Genomic DNA, 27,130 nt, shown 5'->3' with positions numbered 1-27,130 from the left:
TATTTTACTGCCCCGTATTAGACAAGACCATGATGAGATCTGTTGAGAGTTGATAGTTACTAATCAATACCTGTCATTATTTGCTCCTGTAATGTGATTTCTTTGCTTTTAAACCCAATTTCAGACCATGTACTTTGTGAATAATACTTGACTTAGCTCCCTCTTTCATACTTTGGCTGTGTTGGCATTGCATTCTGTGTGGTGAACCCTGCAGAAACCCTGCATCATGATGCCCAAAGTACCAATCATCCACCAGCTGCATCAGGCGGAGGGAGTTGCTGCCTCCCTCGTGGTGTCTTGTCATCAATCAATAACAGAGGCATCCGCCACACAGGGCCAGGGATCAAACCAGCAGTGTTCTTGTTGTAACCACAAGACTACCACAAAACGTGGAGCTTTGGTGGATCTGTAGAGCTGCAGAAATGATAGGGATCAACAAAACGTTAAACACTTCTGTACACACACAGAAACATCCACTGCTGTGCATGTCAGATGGAAGTGTCAGTTTATAGAAACAGCTCACCCTCGGCTTGTCATTATCCCTTCAGATCCACTTGTGAATGAAAGACGAATGGTCTGAAGAAAAAAAAAAAGATGGGGTGAAAAATCCCGCCTGTTTCTTGTACGTTAAGCAGGACAAGGCAGGTGCAAAGGGAATTCAGGGCTCAACTGATACTGTGATAATCCCTCAGCTATGCAGACATGCACAGACTTTGCTTGTCAAGTTGAGACATTCCTGAAGAAGGCAGTTTGGGCATGGATTCAATTTAACCAGAACTAAACTCTTTTTGCAAAGCTAACCAGCTGTAAACAGGTCACATGCAAGCCTTGTTTACCTAAAGTATCATAATCTCATGCTGGTTTCGTTGGGTAAAACTCAGTCTGAACCGTCAACTCCAGAGTTCGATAAAACGAACGCTCTCTCGCGGCTCTAAGATTGAAAATTCGTAGGTTTGATTGGCAATCTTCAGTTGGATGCATGTGTGTCTTGAATTAAGAGAGCAGACACGGTTCACCCTCTGTGGGCTTCAATGGTGGCTTTGGAAAGTTTGTAATTTGCTTCTTCACAGAGATCAGAAACTGTAGGCAGCTTGGATTCACATCTGTTGCAGTGGGTACCTGTAATTTTTACGTCCTGACAGATCTCCAGACTAACTGTTTACATTGGTAGCACCCAAGCGCCTAACTACTTCATTTTGATGCACCAGCACATAGTTTAGTTGCAGCCAAATTTTTATCCCGCATTTGGTGCAGAATCATACATTTTAAACTTGCAGATAAATGTTTGTTCTTTTGGGATGATCTTGTACTCCTAGTTAGCAAAAGGTAGCTGTTTTTTTGGCCCTATTAAAAGCAGTGATAAATTTGTAATTTCTGGATCATCACACATCTGCTGCCTGGTACTGAAATGCTGCTGCAAGGGTAGCTGAAAGAGTTGGAGAGAAGAGTATAACAAGGTTGTTTTCTGTCATTAGAATTTACAAATGTCCCCTAAATGCCTCACATGCCTGTCAGTAGATGCTAGTTAGATGGCTGTGCACAGAGAAGCCTCCAGTCTTCACTCTCCCACCGCAGCACAGCCAAATCTGAAACCAAATGGTCATGCAGAGATGCTCACAAATATCCTCCTTAACATCAGGTGAACAATGTAATGAACAATGAAAATGTTTACTCTTGACAGATTTTTGGTTGCATGTGCGACCACAGTGGTTTCATTCTGGAGCCCTGCCTGGTATTATGGTGTGATATGATCATATTGTGTTCATATTTTTTGATGTTGATCTTGCAGGAAGTTTTTCACTATGAATTCTTTTGGTAGTTTAATAATCCTTTCGAGGGCGTGTGACTTAACCACCTACTGTTTCTGTAAACAAAACACCAGACTCAAGACATGTACTTATTACCACTTGAATAACTTGGTTTGACTCCTGGTATAACCATTGGAGGCAAACCTGGCAACCCCACTGCAACAACAGGGTTTCAGCAAGTCATAAAACCAGAAATTTTCAGTTTTGAATCTGTTTACATAGAAGTTAAAAAGACAGTAATTGTCCCTATTTCACTATTTAGCTGTAGCTCTGTCCTTAACGTACAGACATGAGATTGATAGGTTCTCGTCTCATTCTTGGAAAGAAAGAAGGTAGATAATTACCGAAAGTACCGAGCTATTTAGTTAGAAACCATCTTGCATCTTACTAGCAATGTTTTCAACTGAAATAAGTAGTCAATTAATGGACTGGAGGTTAATCAGCAACGATTATTTTAAGGATGAATGCCAAAGGACATTGGGCCCAGCTTCTCAAAGGATTACCTGCTGGTTCTATGTCTTTAAATATCTTTAAGTTGGACTGTTGACTACACAAATCAAGCATTGTAAAGAATTTAGTAATTTAGTGTAATAGTTTAGCCCTGGTTTTAAAGCTCTTTTCCTTTAATGAAAATGGCCTAATATTTAAATCATTTCAGTTCTTTTTATTAAGAGCCAAGGTGTGTTTTAACATGAAAGTTTTTGCCTAAGGGCTTTTGGAAACTCCCTCCGTTTATCCACACTTCCATAATCCTCTGCACCACAGAGAGAGCTGCTGAATTCGTCTCCTGCCAGGGATGCCACTGTTTACGGCTGAGAGAACCTCAGAGCCTCGGCCCACTAGCCACCGGGCTGCTCATATTACAGCCTCCCCTATTGTCAGGTTACAATGTGTGTGTGTTTGGTGTCTGAGCGGCCGCGTTGCGATTGGCTCACGCTCTGCCGTGTGAGACAGTGCCGGGTGACGTCTCCATGTTAATCCCTCATTTCTCGCTGGGATGTGTTCACTCTGGTTGTACTGGGTGCTGCCTGTGAGCGAAATGCATTTAGGGGATAACTTTGAGGCTTTCAAGTCCTGAGGGAGGTGAGTGCACAATGTGCTGAGCTGCCAATACAACTTGTTTACTGAAGAAGTTTTTTGAAGTTGCACTGAATGTAGGTAACCTGTTGATGCCGATTTTGTTTTAATTGTAGTTTGCATGCAAAAAATAACGACACACCTCCAGAAAACTCAGGAAAAATGCACTTGTTGTTTAGTTTTAAATGGTGTGCCACTTAGTACATTTGCTTATGCACTAGTCTTGTTTTTGGTTAGGTTTTGGAGTACTCGGTCATGTTTTGTGCATCTTATCATGTTTTTGAGAAAACTAGATACCTGAAGTGCTCCGATTGAAACTAAGATACTGTTGCATGCAAGATGTACACAAATGATTGAAACAAGGTTAAAATCAACCATACAGGGATCTTAATAACCTGATTTCTCATGTTCCACATCTTGAATATGATCCAAGCTGGGATCCTAATGTGCATGTAAAGGCAGTTGTTTAAGAAGTTACCCAGTATGAACGTGCACAGGTCAAAAGTTTTACTGTTGGCAATATTGTTCCTGCAGTTGTGCCGTTTTGCAAGTCCAAGTGTCTTTGATATGTCAGACTCTGTTGTGATTACCGTTGATCTGATTGCTGGAAGCACGCGAGGGAAATACTGCTGAACCGGAGTCTCGCACTTTAGATATCTGTGAGATGTTGTTAACTGGTTCAAGGGTCCGGTCAGGGTTTTACGGGTGAGGGGGGTGTTTGTTGTGTCTACAGCTGCTGCTCTACACATTCCCAGTAAAGATCTAGTCACTCTGACCTAAAGGCTGGCTGGGGCTCCACCTTTCTGTCTGGCATGTGCAGCTGTCCCAAAATTAATATGTTGTGGCCTTTTTAACAAGACACCGGCTGATAGTGCTTTTTTTTTTTACACGTACTTTCGCTTGTAACCCATTTACTGTGGTTTGAAGTGTTAAGTTTATTTCATTTATGCTCTGGTGCAGACTAAAGAATCTGACTGAAATCCAACCTTTTGCAGAAGTCTTAGTTTAAGCCCAAGCACATTTTAATACTGTTGCTTTGTGGTGTGAAAGGAAAGCTGATCAGCTATGTAATCTTGTGTGTCTAGATGTGATTTTAGCATACACTTATGCTACGTTCCTGCCAATGTACAATTCTTTGCATCAAAGTAAGAAAATGTGTGCAAAATATAAATTCAATTGCCTCACTTGCTGAACAACTGCTTTTCAATGGTGTTTCCTGACCATCTCACATGCAGGTAGATGCTAGCCACTCAACTGTGCACCAAGAAGCCACTAGTCTCCACTCATTTACTGCAGTGCTCACTCTTCAGACAGAAATGTGACCAAAGATTACTTTGAAAGACTTAAAATTAGGCGTTCTAATAACCTAGTTACTGTTGTTGAAACCCTGTGATCTGATCTCCATGGGCTGTTTTCGGCTCAGTTTTTAATGATGGTGCACCCATTTCAAATTATGTTCCTTTAATGGTGGGAAGCCAATATTGTGATTGTGCAACCTCTTTTACCCTTTCAATCTGTGTGTTCATCATCAGTTGCAACATGTTGCAGCCTCAGGATTAAAAATGCTTGTAATCAGATATTTGTGTAGCACAAGAGAAGATGAATAACCAGATAAAGAGAAGTTAAGTGCAGCTGCATGGTGTCAGTCAACAGAATTTGATTCTCCAAGTGTCCATGTTGTGTTGATGATTCATAACGACAGTTACCAAAACTATCCAATAAATAAGTACCTGTCAGTCCCTATGACTTAATGTTTCCTCCCTCTTGGCCCGTTTAGATATAAGACACCGATCTATTAAGAGATCTGGATTACTGCTCTGCTACCAGCCATGTCTTCAAATTGTCCCCTTTTATCTATGAAATGTTTGGGCTACATGACGTTGATGCAAACCTGGAAGCTAGAAGAGTTTTATTAGCTTGTTTGTTTGCTGAGCAGTTTTCATTCAAGTGAGCGGGCAGCATCTTTGGGGCTGGTATCCAGTTCTTATAATGCATCCATAATAAAAAATAAAAAAAAAACTTTGATCTGGACCAATTAAACTGACCTGCAGATGTGTAGAGTACCTAAGAAATGCAAGCTGACCACTGATTTGCCTGCAATTCTGTATCGGCATGCTTTACACAAAAAATAGTGTTTGGGCTCAACAACAACCATAAAAAATACGTGAAACAGTTTACTTCAGTCTTTTTTAGCTATGAAAACTTCAAATGAAATTATGTTTAACCAAAAAACTGTTTTGACTTTGCCGAATTAGCTTTTTTTCTACAATTAAAGACATTTTTTAGTTGTTTACTTAATATTTTGTAACATAAAAATACAGTTGTTCCAGCTAGCATTTCTAAGTCTGCAATTTAAAAAAAAGAAAAAGAAAAAATTTACGCCAGTATTAAGTAGGTAGGAGAGAGGGCTTGAAATCCTGCCCTCAAGGTGAAGAAAAGTTTAGTTATCAAGCCAATTTCATGAACTTAATTTGACTTAAGTTTAGTTTTAAATGAACTAACGGACAAATTTCCTTTTAAATTACGTGCAATTTTAAGTTAATGCAATTACCAACATTATTACGTTAACCCAACCCATTAAAATAATGTGTTCAACCTCAAAGGCTTATTAAAGTCATTAAATTATAATGTCCTACAGCAATCCTTTTAAAGCATTGGGAATAGGTTGAGTTGCTTTTTAGAGCATCTAAATAGAGTATGTGGATTATAATAAGTGGCAAGGAAGTTTGCTCTGTGTTCTGGTATTGACAGCTTGTTGTCATTTGTATGTAGTTAAAGAAGTGGTGCAGTAATGATCTGCACACCACCCAAACAGAACATGCAGACCAGCTGTCCTTTTGGTGTGTATCGGGTCACTTCATATCAGATTTTCTGTAATTGCAAGCTGCCGACTGGAGAAGAAAGTACATTTTACATTCTTGTGGAAGTAATTAGTGGGATGCTTGGGGAATTTTTGGGGGCATTGCAAATTGCGGTGATTTTTACCAGCCAACCCGTCATATGTTAACATCGGTTCACTGTAAAATAGAGCAAGAGAAGGAGTGTCGCATCTGTTAGGCGTCCTATTTTGAACATGAGGCTTCCACGGAGGTAAAGTGAACTCTTCAATGTTGTGGTAGCAACTTATCATAACACCAGTTTAGACAAACCTTTCCCACATTTCAATTAAACATCTGAGTTCCACTGGTCATGTGACAAACTAATAGGAAGTTACCACAGTCAGGTAAAGACATCAGCGCTCTGAAGTGGTCCTCGAATCGGAAGCAAAAATGCTTTTCCAGCGAGAAGTCTCTCATAAAACCTGTCTGTGGCCACATGCCTTTGATTTTGGTTTGTAATCTTCCCGAAGAGGGTCGGGCGTTTCTCAGTAAACTGTTAAACTGCTGCAGTAAATTATTTCCTCCTGCGGTCAGTGGGGTTTTGTTTACAGTGCAGATTGACTCCCTGGTGACACCATTGATCTTATCTGCTCCGGTTAAAGCTTCTGTGCACATAAAGGCCTGCTGTCAGCGCGCCACATGGGGAGCATTTTAATATGAGGCTGCATTTACACAAGGCAACAACACTCCTGATTAATTACAATGAAAAAAAAAATACACGCGTGATCTGTAATCAGCACATATATGATGGACTGAATGTGTAACGAATCCCTCTTTCGTTGCATTGAAGCTTTTTATTAATACTTTAATATGTTCGTTTTGCATTAAAGTATGAAAATCAGTGGTTACTTCAGCGAATGATGTCCGCACCGTTTGGCTGTGTGACTTTGCTCCTCATCACCGTGCTGTGGTGAAGTCAGCTTGACAATGGCTCGGCATCCTCTCAGGTTTCAGTTTCCACAAAGTGTGGGGCAGATCACCATGGCAACGCCTTCCACAGGTACCCTGACCAATCCCACGCTCTGCTCTGAGGAGTGGCATCCTGACTCAGGCACCTCTGAAGGATGGAGGGTTTGTTTGTTTGTTTGTTTTTGATGCATGGAACATAGAATATTTGGAGAACCATTTTGAAACTACTGAATTAATTTTATGTGGTTCAAGTTGTCATATCTGCTCAGTCTGTTGTAAAGGTTTAACAGAAATAACTGTCTTCGTTTTTGTGACCAAGTGTTTCATGTTAATAACTATTCCATATGTTTGGTTTTGCATATCCTAACACGCAGCTACATTTGGTTCAGAAAATATCCCTCGTTGACTCTTTTCAAATTTCAGCTCCCTTATAGTCAGAGATTGTTTGATGTGTTTGTCTAATATTGCAGATTTAGCATCAATGGCATAATGAGAAATAACAGTGGTCATTTCAGGCTTTTATCTCTATTGGCTCCTGAGAAATTGTCACGAAAAGATGTGCTGAAAGTTGGTCAGTTTAAATAGTTTTAAATAGTCATGTGGTATTTTTAGGCAAATCAAAGATGGCCGAGCAGAGACTTTGATGATTTGAGATGGAAATACCCTGTAAATTTTGCTGATTTTCTGCTCTTATCTGTAGTTTGGCTTTTACATACACAGTAAAAGTAAAAATACAACTTCAATTCTCATAAACCTATAATACACTCCATTAAAACTAACAGGCTCATCCCATCAGTTCACATAGTTTACAAAATATTTTAAGCTAACGCTACTCACTAGGCATTTAGTTTTGATCCCATGATTGGATGATGTGTATTTTGTAATTATGAAACTTCATCATAAACACGTAAAGCGATAACGAACAGTAACACCCTGGGAAAGGCAGCTTGTTCCTTCAAAGCAATAATTGAGTCGTGTTGTTTCTGCTACATAAACTAGGTCTCTTATCACGTCATTATTTAATATTCTCATGCCTCATTAGCCCTTATTTACTGGATGTATTGTCCCAGCAGTCACAAGCACGTTTATAATCCTGCTGTAAATATTTATTCTCATGAGTCACGCACAGTGTCCAGGATGAGTTTAAAAATTAGTCTCAGTTGATAGACTCTGTGCCACCGAGTTACATTATCACCAAACCAGTTTAACTGGCAGCTGCATGTCAGTTTATTTTGTTTATTCAAATTACAGATGGTGCTTGTTCTTTGAATAACTCAGCTGGCTTTAATGTTTGAGTTGTACGGATACAAGACGTAGTTGACGCGTTGTGACAGGTGCTACGTCCCTAAAATAACATGAATTATACAAATTAAACAAGACTTTATGAAATGAATACTTGTATTATTCAGTACAGAATAGCCATGTAGTAAGACTCAATCCCCTGTAAAGCTGTGCCTCTTATAGCAGGCTCTGAAAACTCTACCAAAGCTAGCTCCTGTTAGCACAACGGTGGCAAAGCAGCTAGCTGTGAATTAGCCAGAAAGCTGTTGTTCTAAATAAATAGTCCAGATAAAATAAACAGCCTTTTCCTTTAGTTTTTACCTCAGCTTGGAACAAGATGTTTGTTTTCCTATGACTCCGAACAGGAACTAGCTGGTTAGCAGACCAGGAATAGGAAATATAGCAAAAAAAGATTTGGATGTTTTTCAGATGGGATCTTTGTAAGCTGGATGTTGTACTATAATGCTTTTGCTCAGCCAATATATTATCATATTTATTACTATAGAAACTGAACTGCATCTGCGTTTTGCAGATCACAAACTCATCAGAATGGTTAGTTTGCCCACAAACAATGTGCGTTTAGTTTCTCTCTCGCTGAAAATGGAAACCCTGCATAACAAACATATTTATGTGTTATTGGCCTTTTCAGAGTTGCAGAGTGATGGAGATCAGTTTTCCAATGAACTCATATTTGCAGGACATTTGAATAACAACAGACACTGTGGTAACCTGTCTTCTTGCCAGGTTTTTGCCACAGATAATAAATGCTATCTGATGGTATCAGTTCTATCTGTTATTCATTGTTGATTCAACTGCGCTGTCTTCCTCTTTCGTCTAACTCTTTTACATATTCAGTGACATCTGTCACCAAACCTCTGCCCTGGCAAATGCTGATTGTTCTGGGCCTCCAGTGTAGCTGAAATAATAGCAGAGCACAGGCCACCACTCAGGTCAATATTTGTTAATGGATGATGCCTTCTGGGCAGGTGCTACCCTGGTGATACACAATATATATGTATATGTGGATGTTTCCTACAAACTGGGCGAAATGTTTCAAGTCAAAGCCAAATGAGAAAGGCCACAGGCACTTTTAGTAAAACGGAATAATCCAAATAAAGTACAAAAAATACATTTTATGGGACCTAATTAAAGACAGTTTGTCAGTTAGGCGTCATTGCTTTTTCAGGAGCCTCAGACCATTTTACATATTTCACTATGATGCTAAAATGAACTGTTTCACTGAGCATCACACCTGTTTTCACTCAAGAGTCTTTAAGCATCCATTTTGGCCATTTCCAGCTCAAGGAGATGTGCAGCCAAATCCAAACAGCACCTGACTAGACCAGCATTTTGCCATAAAATGGTTCACTTACCCACAGTAGAAAAAAAAAAAGAAAGAAAATATTAAAATTTAAGAAGCTGAAATCAGAGAATATAAATCTTTTATTTAAAAAAAATACTCAGACCAATTATTAGATGATCAAAATAGGTAGGAATTGATTGAATAGCTGGCAACTAATTGGTTTATTGCTGCTCTGAAAACGAATGCCCAACTCCTTGTGTTTAGCAAAGCCAAGAAGATAATCAAATAAGATTAAAGTATTATATATTCATATTCTGACATTGCAACCAAAGACATTCAATGTAAAACTCACTGCTTGAAAAAACAGTCTTGTCGAACAAAACGTGACATTTCGTGAGTAATAAAACCAATGCTGAATCATACCAATCTACAAAATCTATTTAATCGCTCATGGAAATAATTACGTGTTTTAATTGTTAAGGACTAACCGATTATTCTTTGCATCTCTATACCAAAACATGGTCCAATTTTGATTAATTTCTTTGGCAGTTTTTAGTCAGACAGCTCTAGACTTGTTGCTTTCATCTTGTTATTCATATGTAGTAATTTGTTTTTAATCATACAGATTCTCTCCAAAGGCACATAATGAGACTGTTGAATTTAGCTTTTGTTGGCCGTGGTTTTGTCTCTGAAAAAACACTTTTGTCCAACAAAACATGACATTTCATGAGCAATAAAAGCTATGCTGAATCATTTTGACAGCACTGTAGAAATTGTTGTTTTTCTCTTGTTTCCCCCTCTCTGAATCATTCCCAAAGGTGACATTAAAAATTCCCAGAATACCCAGTGAGTTAATCCCTTTGTTTTGGTGGAAGTGGAGATCCACCCGGCGAACACAGGGCGGCCATAATGCCACAGTGTTTCCAGTGGAATGTTGCCGCTATTGTCGGCCGGGACGACTCCCACTGGGAAGACAACCCCCCCCTTCGCCTCCTCGCGGCCCTGCACTGCCAACACAATACAATGTGTTGCATTATACCTATGAAGGCATGCTACTGTTTTCGTAGCCTCTGACCCTGTGACCGCGAGCTGAGGCCAAGATAATGAAAAGGATGACACGGAAGTCATTAGTTAGTCCCACAGTTATTACAGCTTCCTCTGGTCGACCAATCCGAGCTGACATTTTTTCAAACAGGGCCTAAACATGTCCGGGGGATGTTTTTATCGTGAAATATGTGAAAATATACAACATTTTCATGGTAGCCAATATCCATAACTTACTCTGTAGTCCGCTTTGGTCTAACACAAGACTGCAAAACAGAGTATTTTGTATGTTCAGAGAGCTAAACACTGTTTTTATGTATGAATCTGTCCATAATCTATGAAATTAATTGTTAAGCATTTACTTTATATAAACATCCAGATGCACATAAGAATTTCCCAGAGTTCAAGTTAAGGTGTTGTGACCTCAAATTTCTTGTTTTGGTGTCATAAACAACAAAAAGCTCAATTTATTATCATATCAAAAAGGTAAAAGCACATGAAAAGCCACTGCAAGTGTACAGAACAGGCCTCATAGTGCGTAACCTTGAGGTTTTTTTCTTGGTTGTTTTGCTCACTGAAGCAACATTTGGACAAAACAAGAAGCCTAAACATCACCAACGCTCCTTTAACTATATAGAATTAGAATTTTATAGAATTTCTGTAAACTAGTGACCCTGCCCAATTACCCTAAAGGTTAATGTTTTATATTATATAAGTGTTTTTTACATGTACAGGTGGTCTATCTGGCTCCCATGGCTGCTGTAAAATACCGCAGAAAACCTTGATTTCACAATTTATCACCGTATAAAGTGGTTAATCACATGTGACACGTCAACGTTTTTATTTTTATTTGCTTTGCAGTTAAAACTTACTGGTTCTGCAGGAAAACTGCCTACAAAGTTTGAGCTTTCATGCGACACTCCTCCTGTTGTCTTTCCTCACCTGCAGCAGCTCGGCCTCTCACTGAGTTAAACAGCCATTTGCTGTTTTAACGACTTCCTGAACCTGTTCAAGTTTTACTGTAAGAAGACAGGGAGCCTCTTTGTTGTCGTTCTTGGCGAATGGAAACAGCCCAAGTGTCTGTCAGGCTGTCAGAGATTGTTTTGAGTGTTTGGTTTGTGCTGCATGCAGTGTTTTTCCACATGTACGTGCAGGACTGGGTGTCGACGCAACATACTGACAGAGCTGCAACCAACAATTGTCTTCAGTCAGATATTAGCTCATTTCATCGATTAGTTGCTTGGTCTTTAAAATGCCAGAAAGCAGTGAAAAGTGTTGATCAGTGTTTCCCAAAGCCCAAGATGACGTCCCTACAATGTCTTGTTTTGTCCCCAACCCAAAAAATATTCAGTTTATTGTCATAGGGAAGTAAGAAACCAAAAAATATTCAAATGTAAGAAGCTGGATTTAAACAATTTTGACTTTATTTCATAACTGAATAGTAAATTGTCAAAATGATTGACAACAATTAATGAATCATTGCAGGTCAAAAGTTTAAATTAAATTTGATTCAAATACATTTCTTTGGTTGTTTTGTTTCAGGCATCTTGTGATAACTGCCTTTTGTCTTCAAGTTAGCGATACTAGCATTTTGCTTTAATCTTGTTAATCATAGACAGTCATTGGTTTTTAATCATCAAGGTTTTTCTCCAAAGGCGCATAATGAGACTTTTTTTCACTTTATCTTTTGTGTGTCGTGGTTTTGTGTGTGAATCCAGTGTCCTTTTTCCCTCTTGTTTTTTTTTTTTTTTTTTTTCCTTCTTCTTCTTGTATTTCCTCATCGTTTCCCCCTCTGGGAATAAATTAGACTTTCAAATTTGGGAATAAAGTGGCATGTGGACAGCTTTCAGCGCTGTCAATGCTAACAGGGAGAAAGAAAAGAGAGGGGATTCCTTTTGGAGGAAGTTTGTGCCTCATTGCTACTGTCATTTGCCTAAAAACATCCCCCTTCCTCCCCCATTTCTCCCCCTCTCTCTCAGTGGAACAAATCATTTAGCTAATGGGATTAGTCCTCTCTCTCTCTGCCTCCCTTCCTCTCTTGTCTTCTTTCTTTTCTCAAGTCCAACCTTGAGTTCCTCTCCTTTTTTTCCTGGAAAAACACGAGAGGTTCATCTCAATGAAAAGGTTCAGAGAGGGAAGACTGTGAATTAATAAGGGCTAAATGGAGGGTTTTAGAGCTTCAGTCACCTTTCCGGCCTCTTAGTTTACCGAATTCAATGTTAGACTTTCTATTGCTGCGATCTTATGCGTAAGGTGACCCGTGTTCCCCCTGAAGGCCAAATAAACTCTTAATCACTGCAGTTTAGTTGCTTTATCGTTGCGAGGCGTCCCAGATGACGCCGAGTCCCCCAGATTAGCATGCTTGATATCCCTGATGACAAATGACACTGAAGCCAGTTAATCAGGCCGAGCCACTGATGTCACCACATTAAGCAGTATGCTCGTGAGCGCTCTGTGATAAACAATGAGGCCAGCTGAGAGCATCACAAAAGCCAGCCAGCGTCGGGGCCAGCTGGGGACGACGTGCTCAACAGATGGACGTGAATATATTTTACATTACATTTAAATTGGATCTTTTTTCATACAGAACAACCTGCAAAAAAGGAACAACAGCATCGTCAAGTTCAGCTGTGATCCTTTGCAAAATAAACTCTGTTTGACACTTTGTGATGGAGAAACGTTGCTCTGATGAAGGCAAAATGTTAAACTCTGTGCTGCCTCTATCTGATTGAAAATTACTTGTATATTTGAGGTAACTCAATGAGACTGCAAATCTGCTTTGTTTTTGATAAACTCACACAACTAGTTGAACTACGTGAACTTCTGGTGAACATTTGTAAGTTTGAAACATGCTAACACAGGCCGCCGGCCAGGATTTTGTTGTCAGGATTGTCCTTATCATTAATTAATAGTTATTGAAAAGGACTGAAAGAGCTCTTAATGCTAGCTAGCCAGCTTGTCAACTGTTACACGATGTGACGATTAATAATAATTTCTTATCAAAGACATATTTGTACTGTTGGGTCTTGTATTAGAACTTTGCAAATACTGTTCTTGTTTAGTGGCCGCCATTGTGAGGATTGCTTTGAGGGTTGGGCGATTGGATGAATATATCGACTACCAACGTTCGTTTTTGTTTTTTTGTTAAGTGTTTGTTGAGGGAGGGGGTGATTTGTCATTTTATTAGTTTAGCATGCGCTACTAGTGACTGTCCGCTTTAGTTGCAAATGCGGGAATTAAATGAACAGGTCATAGCTGGAGCCAAAGAGGTGATAAAACCACTATTTACAGCAATTCGGTGTATAGATAATTCCTAATTTCAAGATAGCAGTTAATTCAGATGTCGTATACGGTGTTTACTGCTGCAGAAAATCAAAGAAAAGTCTGGTTGATGCAACGTGACAACGGTTTCTCTCTGCCTCTTCTCATCGCTGCAGAGTTGGTCCGAACAGTAAAGGCTAGTTAGCAACTATCGCTCACCCAAGAATGAACACATGTAGCTTAGAACCAGAGGTCTTCCTGCCCTAGTTTGGAAGAACGAATCTGCAAAGATACCCCCATGAACATACTTATATTAATTTAACTGAAGAGTTTGATCTCTCTGATTGGCAGCGCTGTGCTCAAAACAGACTCGTTTTTGATAAGAACCATTTATCGACTCTGAATTTATTCCAGCTGACAACAATTCCTCCCACACATGTTTAGATTCACAGTGTGCATCCAGAGAAGATTTGACTCATTGTAAATAGTAATAAAACTGAAAATTGATATCGCTGTGGTCCACAACAAATACATCCCTGCATGGGAAACACTGATCTGCCGCCATCGGCCTCTTTCGAATAGTATTGTATATCTCTGCAAATGTATTGACAATCATTGGTTGTCAGACTGCCGTGATTGGTTGGAAACATTTCAACATTTTCTCCAACTCTAATGGCTTTTTTTTTGGATACGAATGTGTTAGTTCATGAATTCAACTATTTGAAAGATTCCAGTGAATTTATTAGCGTTACAGGCTGTTATTTTAGATTTTTATTAATAAAAATTCCTAAAACTACAGAACTTACAAGAAGTTTATGCTACTAATATGCAGTGTTTTTATTGCTTTGACTCTTTTGTGTGTTTGGATGTTATTTGTGTAACAGTTACATCATTGCATGTGGTGGAAAATTGAGAACAGACCCTGTGTTGAACCATTTTCAACAATTTTTAAGTGTCTGATCGTGTTCCAGGGGTGCTTCAGTGTGCCTGGTTCAAATCTACATACTTGTTGTTTGCACACTACTTGCTGCCTTGTGTCCATGTCTGGGTGATGACACTGGTCTGGAGATTTTGATCAAACTGAACGACCGACTGCTTTCAGAAGCCAAGCGGTTTAACGATTCAGATAACACGTTAAATGGAAAACGTGTTATCTGTGGAAGCTGTTTCATGCTCTTCTTGTGGTTGAAAGCTGCTGAATGTGGCAGGTGTCTTTTGTTCCCAGGACCTGAACCATGGCACAGCTGGAGCCTCTAGAGATAAAAACCAGGCTCCTGAGGGAGTCCTGATTGATTTTGAAAGTGAGCTCCATAAATGCATAATCCTTAAAGTTACATCTATTTTGTTATTTCTTTTGAGAAATTTGGTTATAACAGATTTAGGATGATTCCACTCATTCCTCATGGGACATTGGTGTTGTGTCTTTATTGTAAAAAAAAAAAAAAAAGAAAGGGTTTTAGTGCTTGTGAGCTAACCAGAGACTTATTGTAAGTCTGCTGTATAGCTAAACCTAAAACACCTTGGAAAAGACAAACTGAGAAAAAAGTTTGTTGTACATATTTTGTTTGAAGATAAGCTGAAGAAAAGAAAAAAACAGGCTGACAGGGACTGTAAGAAACCAGTAAGTATGTGTGGGTGTAGGCCTGCTGCATGTGACCCTGAAAGTGTTGTGGTTTTATCTCTGCAGCTCTTTTTCCTTTCATCTGTTTTCCAAAGAAGTAGTTGCATAAAAGTATCGGTACAGTTAAGATACACTCAGAGCTTTGTCCAAAACTTTCAACTGTGTCGGCTTCTGGAACTTTTCCACAACTTGTTGCTCATAAATACCATAATACATAATCCTGACATGACAGATGTGTGAACAAAAAGGCAGTTTCAGCTTCTTTTTTTTTTAAACTTATGGTTTTTGCTTGTGTGCTGATCATTCTTATTTTGCAGCATAACATCTATAAATTTCAGTTTGGGTTTTTACTAGTATCTAAGGTTATGTGAAGCTGTAACTTTTCATGCTTTCTTAGTCCTGAGATCTGCAAGTAATAATCCAGTAAACTGACTTAATGCATCACTTACTGAGTTTTCCAACATTGCACTTGTTCGTGCTGATATAAACTCACTACTACTCTCTAAAGAGCATCCTGTTGGGTGTTGATTATGTCGTGAATGCTGAACAAAAATGTCTTAAAGCCAATTCAGGCTTTCAGTGTCACTGATGGTCCCTGTGGATCCATTTACAGACCCCTATGTACAGCCAACTTAAATCGTGCATACGCAGGGAAAACAAATGATGCTCAAAGCAAATGCTTGCTTTTGGGGTGAGGCTGTGCAAAGACATTGCTGTCATCCACACCTTTTTATCATTCATCATTAAAAGAGTTGTAATTCAAGAAGTCACTGCAGAACTTTGGAGGTTCTTTGATTCGTACATGCGTCCAAACACAGTGAGAAAGCTCAAATTCTCCAGAAAACCTGCACTATGTTGAACTGTTGTACAAAAAACTGTGGCATCAGGCTTGTCCTAGCATTAGACACATCTCAGGAACAATTGACAACATGGTGCTACAGCCAATCTCTAAGATTTAAATTTCTTCATGCACCATGTTTGATGACAATAAAGCATTCTATTCTATTCTATTCTATTCTATTCTATTCTATTCTAAGTAGCTGTTATATATCCTGTAAAAAGTGCACAGTCACAGCCTTTCAGAAAGAGCAATGTGGCTGTCTGTGTAGCAAACCAACATATACTTATTGTTTGAAGGCAGCGACATGCACGTCCAGCGCACAGGGATCCAGAAACCTTGAATTGTTCCTTCTGTGTTAGGGTTCCCTCTGTAGTCGTAATTTAGATTTTGTAAATAGTTGGAAAACTGTCATAAAGTGAGGCAGAAGATGGTTTAAACACCCCTGAAGCTGTGTCTGCTTTGTATTTCTGCATCAGTTTTGGAGCATGTCCAGTCAGTGTGAGAGTGGAATCATGACTTTCACTAATGCAGAATGATGCACAGCCATTAAAAAATACAAAGAAAGTGTCGCTACATGCAGTACAACAGGTTACATGCTTGCGTGACAGCTTGCAACAAAACAACCACTTGCAGCTTTTGATCATGTGGGTCCCTGAGCAAACTGCATCTCTACACATTAGTCCACCAGCAGCACCAGCATCATCCCTCCGCCTCCCTCTGGCAGTAATCCAGCACAGTGTGACTCATTAACACCATAATTGGTCCAGCAGCTCAAGTGTTTGGGGCGGGCGGAACAAAAAAAAAAAAAAACAACAAAAAATGTCTAATCAATACAGACAAAAACATTCCTGACATAGTTATCTGTTGTGCTGCAGACCCGTTAACACAGACACCACAGATTAATGTGTTTTAAAGGTGACAATGTGGAGTTGGATTCACAGAAATCAGGTGTTGGCAGTTAATTTCAGGGTCTGTTGGTACAAAAGTTTAGTGGAGGCTTCTGTCCTCCCCTTCATGCTGTCATCACTTTAATTAGCTTGTTCTTCATTGTCTGGCTGCTGTCCGAGGAGAAGGGCAGCGGAGGATGAGGCGGCGGATCTCATTGGTCCGTCTCCAAAAGGTCAGCAGAGTGGGCTCACTTGGCACAAAAGCAAACATGGGAGCACTTAAGATGGGGAATTTCTCCCACAATGCCTCTTTGAGCGAGTTGACAACACAAGCGAAAGCGTTGGGGAGTGACGATCTCCCACCGGAGCTATAGACTTCTTATTTGAAGGAAACGTACAGAAACGTAGTAGAGCTGCGTGTTAGACATCCTTGAGCTATAGACTTAGGACAGACAGTATTGCCGTGTGTTACAGTAGACAAAAACGTAAACGTTAACCCATTGCACATTTATTTCATGGGACAGGTGCATAGGAGAGGAATGAGCATATTAATAAACATTTCAAATAGACTGTCACACACTGTCTTAACTTCCAAAAATGCATTTATTTGCGATGTTTCAGTGCCAGACCTTCAAATTTATTAGATAGTTTGCAGGAGTCTGGTTGAAGCTTTTTGATACCTCGACAAATTCAACACGTTTACTCAAAATCATTTTGAAAGATTTGTGTAGAACATTAACAGGATAATGTGAAGTGATTTCGCTGACATTTGATTCACTCAGAAGCCATTATATTAGGTATAATGAGTTGCAACTCACTACAGCAGGTCTGCCAGAAATTTTGCTTTTGAAGAATATAAACCAGTTTTCTGACTTTGTTGGAAATGTGTACATTTGAGGAAATGTTTCTGATTATTACTACAGTCATACTTAAAGGTAGAGGCCTGAATTATGCAGAGAAGTGGTTGTAATTATTTGTTCTAGCACTTACAATATAAGAGCTGCATTGACTAATTGATTAGTTTTATAAAAATTGCCAACTATTTTAATAATCAAGTTACTGGTGTGAGCTTTTCTTCAACAGGGGAAAAAAGGAGCTAAAAACTCCCTCCATGATTTTCCATGACATTTACCAGTCGCTCTTCCAAATTACTTCTCACTCTATAGGATTATCAAAAACTAAGATAACCCTGTGCCTCACTGAGTACAACCAGCACTGAGCACAGAGATTGCTGGATTTGATAGATGCCATAAAAGTTGGATTAAATTAAAGGTGATTGTACTGAATAAAGTGGCCACTGAGTGCATGTTTGTATAATGTCACCCTTTTGTACATTAATATATGCATGTTTTGGCCCATCATATTTACAGTTCAGGGGCTGCACATTCTGCTCCATGGACAAATAAATTTTTTTTTCTGAAATGCTCAAAATACATCTAAACGAGCAAATTGCACCAAAGCTATTGTCCTGCTGTGATCTCAGGTCTGCTCAACCTATAAAACTGCAGATACACTTTGAGTCTAGTTTTTTGCGGTGCCCCATAGAGGAGGGTCCCCAGCATGGAGCTGTGGGTGGTGTTCACCCGCCCATAGCTCCCCTCCGCCTTAGTGACTCCACTCAAGAGCAAAACAAATAAGTGGCTCCAGCTTGTCCTTGGTCAAGTGCGGGCTGGACGCAGGAGGACATGTGTGGGGGAGGAGGACAATCTGAACCACTGAAAGGGACAGATAAAGAGCTTCGAAATAGGCCAAACCAGCATGGACAAGTGATTGAGGAAGAGGAGGGTGATGATGGAGAGAAGCAGAGTAGAAGAATCAAAAAGACAAAATGAAGGTTTAGTCTTTAGTACCTCTGTGGATCTGCTGCTGTTTGGAAAACCAGGTCAAAACTCGACTCTTTGTTGGTAAGAGAGGCTGCAAGAATTGCACTTCATGTCTTCATTGGGACCCCCTGAGAGCTTTAAAACACTTTTAAAGATGCGCAAAATACTCTAAAAGGTCTCAGTGCCATTCAGTCACATTATTTAATCTGTTTTCTTATCTGGACTACAGCTTATTAGATGGCTTCTCCTTCAATCAGACAGAAATTAGTTAGTAATGTTATACTGTTAAACAGTTAATGATGTCTAAATTAGTCATTTAGCCTTTCAGATGTGAGGATTTTTGCCTTTTTCTTGTTTTATATCGTTGCACATTGATTATTTCTGGTGTTTCTAAGACAAAACAAGTAATTTTATTGACCAGAAACAAGACAGAAGTTCAAAATGTCTTGATAATGTTCAGTGAAACTAAAAATGTTGGCTATTTAATCTGTTTTCCCATCTGGGTCAGAGCACATTGGATGCCTACTTCTTCAGTCAGACAGAAATTTAAATCAGCCACTGTTTTGGTGAACAGTTTATCGTGTCTAAAATACCAAATTTTGTCTTTCAGATGTGACTGTTTTTTGGCATTTTTAGGTTTTATATCATATCATCATGGACCTGTTGCTTGGACAAAACAAGCAACTATATTGACCAGAAACAGTTCCATGAATGAAATAAGAAAATACGTGACAGGCTGTGTATAAAAAATATTGCTGCAGTTCAAATCTGGACCTGAACTCATAATCTACTGAAGCATTTTACAAGCAAGATTACTTTTTTGAAACATGCTTTACTAACCTCCACTTTTTCTATTCCTGCTGTTGGAAGTTTTTTCATGCTCTCTGGATCTGAGCTGCCTTTTTCCTCTAGGGGGCGATGTTGTCAGCAGGATTTAGAGGATTTAGTGTGTTTAGAGGAAAAGGTTTGAGAAGAGTTGTGTGTCCTGCACTGAGTGTACGACCTCCTAAATCTCTGCTCAAGGCGACGTCACGCAGCAGTGAGCTGAATAGGCTGATTAATGATACACCATGCAGTGTCTGTAGTTAAGGGTAAAGTTATCCTTCTCTTTCTGGAGCGAGCAGAGAGTCAGAAAGGTGAAAACAAACCCTGGATGTCTGAGGATTGATCATTACCTCAGTGAAAGAAGAGCAGGCAAGGCTTGTTAAAATAATACACGACAGTAAGCGATACCTTTTAAAGCTGTTACAGTGAAAATGATCTGAAACTCATTCAGAACTTCCTCCAGAAGTCAGTGCTCATGCAGATAATTTGCACCTGTTTTGTTCTTTGCAAACAAATTAAGTGTTATCACCTGAAACGAGCCCAAGGCGAAATGTGATTGATGCAATCAAAGATGAGACAAACTGGCAAAACTTTAGTTGTAGCATGTCAGAAGTAGCTGATTGGCTCTTTGGCTGCAGGCGAAAAAGTGAATCTCTTGAGTAATAAATCTTCGGCGCTGCCACATTTTTATCCCACCAGGCGATGATCCAGCAGCAGCAGCATGTGTCAGGGTAATCATAACCACAGCTTCAAAGAACTCACGCAATGATACGGTGGAAGAAAGCGGTGTGAGATACTGATGTTGTTTTTATTGTTTTCCTTTCACATGTTTTATTGCTGCCTTTGAAGTCTCAGCTTCACTTGTTCGTACCTCGCTGAGGAAAGATGGAGGGAGGATCCCGGTAAACCTGCAGATTGCTGCTGCTGCCGTTCTGTTTGCATTCGACAGACTCGCACCAAATTCTTACGAGTGCACCTCTGAAGAGCAGCTGTCAAGATAAATGGCTGAACCAGATAAATCACATTCCTAAAATAGAGGGACTGCAGTCAAAGACACCTTTCTGATATGTGTTCTCCTCTCCTGAGTTTAACAAGGTAGAGGCTAAAAGGACAGATAAGTGTATTCTAATAATACACGATGCATATATTAGCACCTATATGGGCGTAAAGCATGCAAGAAGTTGCAATGAAAATGGAGGACAGTTTCTGAGTGTCAGCTTGTTTCCACTTGTTTCATTCAGAGTCAGAGGAAAAACAACAAAGAACATATTCAGTGTTGTGCATAAACCTCTGGATGAAAAGCACATTCACTGTCTGTATACGAGCTGCCACGTTGGGTGCTGAGCTGCAAAGTTTACACTCAACTTCTTGGACATCAGTTTAAACAAAATGCAGCCACAGACAACTTCTTTAGCGTGGTGTCAGCTGGCGTCAACTCTGAGTAAACATTCAGTAAATGTTGAATAAGTTGATCCAGCAGTCGGAAATGCTAGATTAATCCTGGGAGGCTGCTTTGTTTCTTATGAAAGTAACACCGGCGATTATCTGACCAGTGAGAATTTGGTCGGAGGAGAGCGTTATCAATTAACCGGTCGACCTGGAGCCACAACTTCTGCTCGATGGGTTGTAATGTATGCAAAAAAAACTACTGTCATCTCCAAAACTAGCAGGATTACATTTGTGAACATACAGTGATAAAATTGAATAGAATCCCTTTATTGTCAGTTGTCAACTAGGTCAGTTTTCTCTTAGAAGTACAGGAGGACATTTGCAAATATAGAAATATCATTTAAAAAGGCATGTACAAGTATGACCTGAGATTATGTCTCTTGACTGGCCTGTGAACGCCGAGGGGTCCCCCCGGAAGAGCTAGGGGAGGTGTGTGGGGATCGGGAAGTCTGGGTGGCTTTGCTAAGGCTGCTGCCTCCGTGACCCGACACCGTATAAGTGGAAGAAGACGGATGGATGGAAGTGTGACCTATGAAAATGGCGATGTAGCTTCTTAGCGTGCAAGTCAGATATACTGAACTTGTGCTGAGAGCAGCAGGTTCTAAATATTTCTTCTCAGCCTCTCTGAGTGTAAATGTGTCGTGGTTTGAGCGTCTTTGGTTTCCACAGTACTTCAGAGCCGCCAGCTTTGTTGTCTTTCATGCTGTCTGTCTGTTAACTACAGGTTAACCTGCTCCATGCCCACAAATTAACCCCTTGAGAAAAAGCAAAAGCAGGTCATTTACTCACACTCTGAAGTTGACATTTCTCAATCCAACCTAAGCCTTTCCCGCATTTGCAAAGCATTTCAGCCGACTGCTGGTGGATTTTTAAGAGTGCAATATGGTGCAGATTTAAAATTCAGCTGGATTTAGAGCTCCCTGCATGTGTCTCGCAGATGGTTCGATCTGACGCTCTGTAATTTTGAATCTTTTGCTCAAAAGCAAGAAGTTTTATGCACAAATACTCCAAATAGCGAGGATCTATTTCCAGACACATGCTGTACAAATTCACTGAAAGATATAAAATGACGTAGAAATAGTCAGGAATGAATGATGGTTAGGAACATAATGACCGGAGTGTATGTATAATTTTCTTTGATTTCCATAATTACAGTCCTAATTGAGCAAATGCTTGTCGTACTTGAATCCTGTGTTTATCGTCGTGCATGAGGCCTGTGGCTGCAGCAGAGGAAGAATAGCAGCGAGTTGAAAGTGATAGGAGCAGAAATAGCTTGATGTGTGATTATACAGCAGCAGGACTGACTGAAGCTTGACTCATCATCCGACTTGGTGGACTTCTGTGCTGTTTTCAGGCCACTTGTGGACAATCACATGGGTTTTCCTGATGGTTTCTTGAAGACGATAGTTCAAGATTTATTTTTTTTGCAGCTGCTGATTTGTGTTTTTCGTTTGTTTTGGACCCATTTGTAAAGGTACAGTGGTTGTTTTAAAAATTTTGCATGCAGGATTTTAACTTTTCTTGTGCAGCTTTCTCTAGTTTCTGCAGACACGGGTGTTTTCTTTTGGGATTTGTACAATCTGTGGTTAATGCCCATTACTGTTGGATGCAGTACAAAGAGCAGAGAACAAGCTACTTTTGCTTAAGAACAATATTAAGGTTGTCATTAGCCTCAGTGGGCTGATTATGTCACAGGCTCAGTTGTGCCAGTTAATCTTCTCATAATTGTCTTGATTATTCAACCAATTCAGTTTTAGCAAATGTCAGAAAATACTGAATAACATCCATGGGGGCGTCTTGTGTATGGTTCAGTCTACGATGTATGTGAAGAGATACTCGCTGTAGGAGCAGATTTGGTGATGATAAAGTCACATTTTGTTACTGTGATTTGGCAGAAACCTGCGTTGGTCATGAGTCATAGCTTGCCATATTTCATAACCTGCATCGGAACGGAGGTGGCATGGACCAAGTCGTGGAACAAGAATGTAAAAACAATGTGTATATGTTGGTTGTCTTGTTGTCAGAAAAGCCTAAAAAAAGAAGGAAACACCAACTAATCTGTGGGTTGCACCAAGAGGGCAGAATAGACTGACTGGTTCCTACGTGTCCTCCTGTTGGTGTGGACGTGGTCACAATTGGGACAGAAAGTTGAAATGCTTTTGTTTTTGTCGCGAGCTGCTTGAGCTGCTGTCTCGGTTGTTGTTGTGGCTGATGCTCATGTTTTGCTCTAATGTCAGGCTGTTTCTGTGCTGATATGGTGTCATCTGAACCTGACTTTATTGATCTATATCCAGAAGATAATCACTTTTTAAAGATATAAAACACAAACGCTGCATTAGTTTGACAATCAATAATCCAAATAGTTATAATGATAATAATAAAGTTTGTTTCTCTTATACCTATCAAAACCAGTGTTATGTATCATGTACATGTAGGAATACAAATAAAAAACAATGGAGGATGTATGTAAAACAATGAATTCATTTAAACTTGAATTAGAACAATGCGAAACTCAAGTGTAATTTAAAGAACTAAACTGTAGCACAGTATCAGATCCATGTGCAATATACAAACTGTGAATAAACTTTAACTACGAGACTAAACTAAACAAAACGGGCATAAAATTAGCTAATGTCTGCATGCTAACACATGACATGGTGTTGATGACTTGGTAAAGCTAAACGTCAGCCTGTTAGCATTTAGCTCCACAACAGCAGCCAATAGATGGATTAAGAGAGCTGACTCTGGTGCCGCCGCTCCTGCTGCTAATTTTCCGCCATGGTCCTAAAATCATTCTGTAAAACTGTGGATGGGTCACCGCAAACTGCAAACGAGGTTTATTTGTGCACTATCTGCGATGAAGTTTAAATCCACTGAGATTTTAGTTTTTGCCAACGCCTAGAAAAGTGCGCTCCATTATGGGCTTAGTGGGAAGACGTGCAGTTCTCCTTAACGGAGCTGCTCGCATGGCTGTAAAATCAGTTCTGCGTTGTCTCTACATTCTCTTTGCAACTTTGCATTCAGTGCAAACCCTGAGCAGACGGTTTTCTATTAAAGTTCTGCTGGGAAAAAAGCTTCCTCATCCTCCCCGAAGATGGGAAGTCTTTACTTTCAGCCAGATGTAGCTGGAAGCGTTTTCCTTTCCGCCTCTGACCCTGCGACTTCTTCTCTGGGGAAAACGCCACCCTCCTGACAGTAGACTCATAAAGTGGAAGACACGATCCTTTCATTCCTGCATGTTCCTGCCTCCTTTCCGGGATAATTGAAAGGCTTTGGGGCAGCCGAGCTCAGCAGGCTCACGCAGGACTTCAAAGGGAAGCGAACCGTCGGACAGCACAGGCCGAGGTCAGCGCGCCGACCGACGTTGCCAAACGGTGGAGGACGTCAGCGCTGAGGCGTCTGGCCTCCTCACCCGGCCTGCGTCTTCTCCACGGTCGGCACAGCAGCTTCTCCTCCAAAGCTTCAAAGGCATTTCCTAATGAGGGCCAGATGCAGAGCTGAGACGACAAGTAGCCACCACTTGTTTTGCAATTATGCTCGTCCACACACGTACACCTTACACACATGAAACATACAGAGTTTTATTTCTATTCCTACACTGTAAAATGTGTTTTGTTTTTGTTTTTTTTTAAATGTTTTTAAAAAAAAATAATTTACTTAATTTTATTGATTCACTTTGTTTTGCCAGAATACAGATAATATGTAGTCCCAAAAAAAATAAAATAAAAAAAGCCCAAAACAGTACATAATGTCTACATTGCAAAGTATTTGGTTGCTTTACAATTTTTGACCAGAAAATTTCAGTTTCTACTATATTTCAAATCCACAAAGCTTTTTTTTTTTTTTTTTTACAAATTTTTTGAAGCTGTTATTTTACAGATTTAAAATTGCACAAAATATGAAAACAAGAGTTACATTAAGTCCACAGCAAAAATCAATATTTTACCAGTAATTTATTCTCGTACAAAATTTCACTAAGTTACTGTATTTAAATCAGCAAAAAAAATGTTTTTATTTAAAGCTGCTTGTTGTTATACGAAAGAACAATGATGTATATTAAGGACTGAAAAATGATGAATAACTTTTGAAGCTCTAATTTTACAGGTTTTCCTTGTTTTATTAAATCACAGAAATCTAGTAAAACTTCACAAAAAGAAAATTAATTCCACATCAAAAGTGTGTATTTTCACAAACAGTAATTTATTCTCTTACATTTCACTACAAAATATACTGTATTTAAATCAGCAAAATGCATTGTTATTTTACACGTTTGTCATTATTAGAAATGAAAAAAAATTATATTAAGGATTGAAAAATTGCGATTTTTTTAATTGAACTATTATTTAAATTTCAGATATCTATTAAATTTCACAAAAATATTAATTTACATGTGGACTGTACAAAACTAAAACATCCACATTAAAATTACAAACAGTATTTATTTATTTACAGTGTGTTACTGTACAATTACACCATTTTACTGGATATAAATAAGCTAAAATGTAGTTATTTTACAGGTAATTGCTGTTATTTTCACAGTTTTTACAGTTAATGAATGTTCGTGTTCCACTGTTTTGTTTAACCATATTTTTTTCTGGCACCCTTGGGACCAAATTTTCAGATATTTTATTTTTTTCTTTACCCGTTTCCTATTTAACAGTGTACAGAGACAGTTATGTCTGTAAACCCCAAAGGGATAAAACGCTCTACATGCTGCTGCTCACACAGTTTATGTTTTCATGCTGTTGGGCTCCTTCTGATGCCCCGAATAAATAAAAAGTTTCTCTCAAGGCTTTTTCCCTCCATTAAAGCTGCAGCCGCTGCTTTTATTAGGGGAAAAACAGCCCCGGTGAATATTCAGCGCAGCGGGTTTGGTTTGCAACCCTCACAGCCCTCCCTTAAGGTTTCGTGCTGTTTAGTGTTGACACACAAATTACAAAAGCTGAACTTCACAGTGGAAAATGTGAACTGTCGCACCACATCCTGACGAGTGTTTTTTCTTAAGTGGGCCACTTTATACGAGTCTAGACGCACTGGATGGTGTTCAGATCTGCATCAGTGTCCTGATTGTTGTGATCTTCTTTTCTCTCCTCCTTAGATTGTTTCCGTGCTGTATTTCAGTAAACAAGTGACAACCTTTGGCTGCATCTACACTTAATGCATTTTTATTTTAAAAGTCGTACCTTCTGCTACCTCTACGCCTTGTATCCACGCTACTTCATCCTGTTAGACCCGTAAAACAGAGGCTTTTGGAAGCACTGCTGACACCCACATTGACAATTCTACGGTTGCATCTTAGCCTTGAAAAACAGAAACTGAGACTATTGGAAATGTCTACTTAAGCCTTGCTATCTCTACATTTATTACCTGACTTAGCTTCCATCATGTGACCGTTTTCTGGATGCTTCTCGTTAATTCAGCGTAGGATTAACTCGATCTGGACATCCCTGACATGCCCACTTATTCATCAAGGTGAGGTTTAAAAGTTGACTTTGGGATGCGGGTGATTCACCTTCAGCTACCAAAGTTGTGACTCGTGAAAAGCTTTTTTTAATGCTTGGCAATCCAGAGTTTTTCTCCTCCTTCTTCTATTTTGTGCTCTCACGAATAGTTTTTTGCCGATTAAAAACTGGAGAAACAAGTCGCTAGTTGGTGTCCTTGAGTAGCTGATCACGTTTGCTTCAACAGTTTATCTGATGATTATTTCCTTTTATTAATGTTAAAAATATAATGTCCAAAAATCCTTCCTAAAACCTAAAGGGGATGATTTGACCTGAGTGACAAACCAGACATAATTTAGCTCACTGTCACATTTATGGAAAAGCAGGGAAACCTTACAACTGGTGAGCTGGAACCAGTAATATTTGACTTTTTTTATGTAACAGTGACTTGAGCAGTACATTCATTACACAGAAATGGGAGAGAAAGTACAAAAAAATCGATTTTCTTGTCGTTTTGCTTTTTGAGTTGATGCATCGTTTGTCAGTTGTCATGTCACGTTGTGTTATTTTTGTGCTGATATAGTGTCGTATGAACCCGGATGTCTTGTTCTGTCCATCTAACAATACCAAAACATATACACTTTATAAATATATGACACAGAAAAACAGCAAATAATTATA

The 27,130-nt window shown here is 39.4% G+C and overlaps 1 protein-coding gene across 1 annotated transcript in view; it reads left to right on the top strand.

The window, feature by feature from the left end:
- Positions 1-27,130, top strand: part of kank1a (KN motif and ankyrin repeat domains 1a) — a 73,679-nt gene that overhangs the window by 5,806 nt on the left and 40,743 nt on the right. The window lies entirely within an intron of this gene.

This window comes from Stegastes partitus, unplaced genomic scaffold (genome assembly GCF_000690725.1).
Source record: "Stegastes partitus isolate 25-593 unplaced genomic scaffold, Stegastes_partitus-1.0.2 Scaffold71, whole genome shotgun sequence".
Classification (NCBI taxonomy): Eukaryota; Metazoa; Chordata; class Actinopteri; family Pomacentridae; genus Stegastes; species Stegastes partitus.
The sequence above is the reverse complement of the archived record's forward strand: the minus strand, read 5'-3'. Positions and strand labels throughout refer to the sequence as shown.